The following is a 4,027-nucleotide window of genomic DNA, read 5'->3' on the forward strand; positions in this document are numbered from 1 at the left end:
TTCAATGCCATGAGTCAGCATCAGAGAAACACATACACACACAAACACACACATGCAGTGCTGGCTTCTATATATCAAGCAAACCAGATGTTCTCTGGAGCCTCCCTTCAATTCCTGGGCTCCATGCCCAGAAAAGAACCTCTTATTGCTGTTCCTATAAACTGACAGCAGCAAAAAACTCTTCCAGGAAAAAGACCAGAAATGACTTAAGTTTTATCATTGAAAAGGATGTTTATCAAATGATTCTGTCAAAAGAGGGGAAAAAGTGTACTTCAATGAATGTCTCCACCCCCAATTCTAAATCTCACACAGTCACATTTCCCTTCTAAGTTGCAAATTTCAGTTCTCTTCTATAACCAGGGAGTGTTAGCTGGAGTGGTTGAATCTGGAGGTTTCTTTTGCATGCCCCACTTACTTCTTTATTTCTGGGATTTGTGAACTGGAACCGATCACTTCCTTATTTAGTGTCTGTATCAGGAACCACATGTTAGTTCTATATTTCTGCTTCTCAACCCTGGAAATGGCAGATATCGGTGTTTCCAGCACAGTGTTTCCAGCAGTTGTATTTTCTGCCTGCTAGGACTGGGGAGGGAGGGGCCTGGATTAATAAACCTCTTGGGTGGGCAGAGACACTTCCTGTTTGGAGCCAAACTGAACAGAGGTCATCAGTTGGGCACCTCCAAGACCCTCTTTCTACAACACCACCAAACATCTCCCATGCTCATGAGTGATATACATGTACCTGCCATTGCCCTGATGTAAAGATTTACAGGACAAGAGGCTCTTGCAAAACCCTGCCTGCCAGGAGTGGCCAGTATGAAGTTGGGTGTTCTTCAGGACTTGAGACCTGATGATTTCCCAAGTGGTCCTAAAAGTGACTGAGAATTTGTGTTGGACATCTGCTGAGCTGGACTTTGATGGCAAGCTTAGGACTGCCTTTGGTTTGTTGGGAACTGGTGAATGCTTTGTGTGGCTGTAGTTTTACTACATTCATTTATTCCTTCACTCCAAAGACAGTGATTGCCTACTCTGTGAGATGGGCAGGGTAAAAGGACAAGCAACTTTTGTATGTTTCATTAGTATTTTATTCCTCAATGACTCCATTACTGCCTTTGTAAAAATTTAGTTATTTTTCATAGTGTGCCATTTTGAATCCCTTCTTCTTTCTTTTTCTGTATATTTTTGCTTTCTTAATGGCTACATTTGTAATTTCCATGAACATCACAAACTCATATCAACATAGTTCAAGTAGTACCAGCCTAGTTTCAGTAGCATACAAACTCTCTATTCCTAAATATCTCAATCCCTCCCCCATTAAATTGTTATTGCCTCAGATTTCATCTTTAAACTTTGCCCATTAATGTATATTTATACTGTTATTTTACTCTTTTGCCTGTTAAGTCATATGGGAGGAAAAGCAATTAAATATAAAAAGCACAATAGTTCAGGATTTTATATTAACCTGTATAGTTACCTTTACCAATGTTCTTTATTTCTTCTTATGGCTTCAAATTACTGCCCAGTGTCCTTTTATTTCAGCCTGAAGGACTACCTTTAGCATTTTTTTGTAGGGCAGGACTTCTGGTAATGAACTCTTTAATCTTTTCTTTATCTGTAAATTTCTTAATTTCTCCATTTTTTTGGCTTTGCTGTTTATGTTTGATTTATTTTTCCTGCAATTTTATTGAGATATAATCACATACTGTGCCAGTTTGAATGTATTGTGTCCCCCAAACGCCATTATCTTTGATGTAGTCTTGTGGGGCAGATGTTTTGGTGCTGATTAGATTTGCTTGGAATGTGCCCCACCCAGCTGTGGGTGATGACTCTGATGAGATATTCCCATAGAGGCATGGCCCCATCCATTCAGGGTGGGCCTTGATCAGTGGAGCCGTATAAATGGGCTGACTCAAAGAGAAGGAACTCGGTGCAGCTGTGAGTGACGTTTTGAAGAGGAGCAAGCTTGCTAGAGAGGAACGTCCTGGGAGAAAGCCATTTTGAAACCAGAACTTTGGAGCAGACGCCAGCCACGTGCCTTCCCAGCTAACAGAGGTTTTCCGGATGCCATTGGCCATCCTCCAGTGAAGGTACCTGATTACTGATGTGTTACCTTGGACACTTTATGGCCTTAAGACTGTAACTGTGTAGCCAAATAAACCCCCTTTTTATAAAAGCCAATCCATCTCTGGTGTTTTGCATTCCACAGCATTAGCAAACTAGAACACATACCATGCAATCATCCATAGTGTACAATCAACTGTTCACAGTACCATCATATGGTTGTGCATTCATCACAACAATCTATTTTTGAACATTTTCATTACTCCAAAAAATAATAAAAATAAAAGTGAAAAAAAAACACCAAAAACATCCCATTTCCCTCATCCCCCCTATTATTCATTTACTTCTTTGTCCCCATTTTTATACTCATCTGTCCATACACTGGATAAAGGGACTGTGAGCCATAAGGATTTCACACTCATATGGTCACACCAAATAAGCTATATAGTTATACAATCATCTTCAAGATTCAAGGCTATGGGGCTGCAATTCAACAGTTTCAGGTATTTCCTTCTAGCTATTACAATACACTAAAAACTAAAAATGGATATCTATATAAGGCATAAGAATAACCTCTAGAATGACCTCTTGACTTTATTTGAAATCTTTCAGCCACTGAAACTTTATTTTGTTTTCATTTCACTTCCCCAATTTTGGTCAAGAATACTTTCTCAATCCCACGATACTGAATCCAGATTCATCCCTGGGAGTCAAGTCCGACATTGCCAGGGAGATTTCCTCCCCTTGGGAGTCATGTTCCACATAGAGGGAAGGGAAGTGAGTGTATCTGCAGAGTTGGCTTAAAGAGAGAGGCCAAATCTGAGCAACAAAAGAGGTTCTCTGGGAGTGATAATTAGGCACAATTATAAGTAGACTTAGCCTCTCCTTTGCAGTAACAAGCTTCATAAGGGCAAGCCCCAAGATTGAAGGCTCATCCTACCAAATTGTTAGTCCTCAATGTTTGTGAGACTATCAGGAATTCCCCTGGTGGGGAAGTTTAATATTTCCACATTTTCCCCCAGTCCCTCAAGGGGGCTTTGCAAACACATTTTTATTCTCTGTCCAAATTACTCTGGGATATCTTGGGGTTTCACACTAACCTGTACAAACCCAACCAGATTTCTCTCCCTATTCAATGTTCCATGTAATTATGGTGTTTGAATAAACTGACCATACAAGTTAAATTATATAGTGTGCTGCAGAAAATATAGATTTTTGCACCAAATAAACATCTCTTCCTTTGGTCTCACACAGAACTTGACATTTTAAAAGTCAATATCATCCTTTATCCTGTAGTCTGATTTACCTTAGTCCTAACCCAGTCCATTTTGCTCATATCTCTAAGTGAAGTCTGATCTCTTTTTCAGCTTCTTTAACATTTGCTTCATGGGGGTAATGTTGACTTTCATAGCTGCAAAATTCTGGTTCTGAGTCTCAGGTGTCACACAAATACCCAAAGTTCCAGGGACAGAGCAGGTTATACACAAAGAGCTCAGCATCTCAGAATTTAGAGATAACCATTACAACCCATGAATAGATGTGACTGCTGTAAGAGCTTACAATCTAGGAACCTTTACAATAAGCCTTCCCCTGATAACCCACGCTCTCAGATTCAATTCTCAGAGTTTGCACATTATAGTTAGTCCATATTAGTGAAGAGGTATAATGCCTGTCATTTCATTTCTGGCTTATTTCACTCAACCTACTGGCCTCAAGATCCAGTCACTAGTTGCATGCCTCACAACTTCATTCCTTCTTGCAGCCACTCAATATGCACCACAGTTCACCATTCTATTAATTAGTCAATGTACCCTTAGACCACCTCCATCCATTGCAAATTGTGAATACAGCTGAGATAAGCACCAGTGTGCAAATGTCCATTCATGTCCCTGCTCTCAGTTCTTCCAAGTATATACCTAATAACGGGGCTGCAGGACCATATGGCAACCCCATACTCAGTTTCCTG

The sequence above is a fragment of the Choloepus didactylus genome, chromosome X, assembly GCF_015220235.1.
Source record: "Choloepus didactylus isolate mChoDid1 chromosome X, mChoDid1.pri, whole genome shotgun sequence".
Lineage (NCBI taxonomy): Eukaryota > Metazoa > Chordata > Mammalia > Pilosa > Megalonychidae > Choloepus > Choloepus didactylus.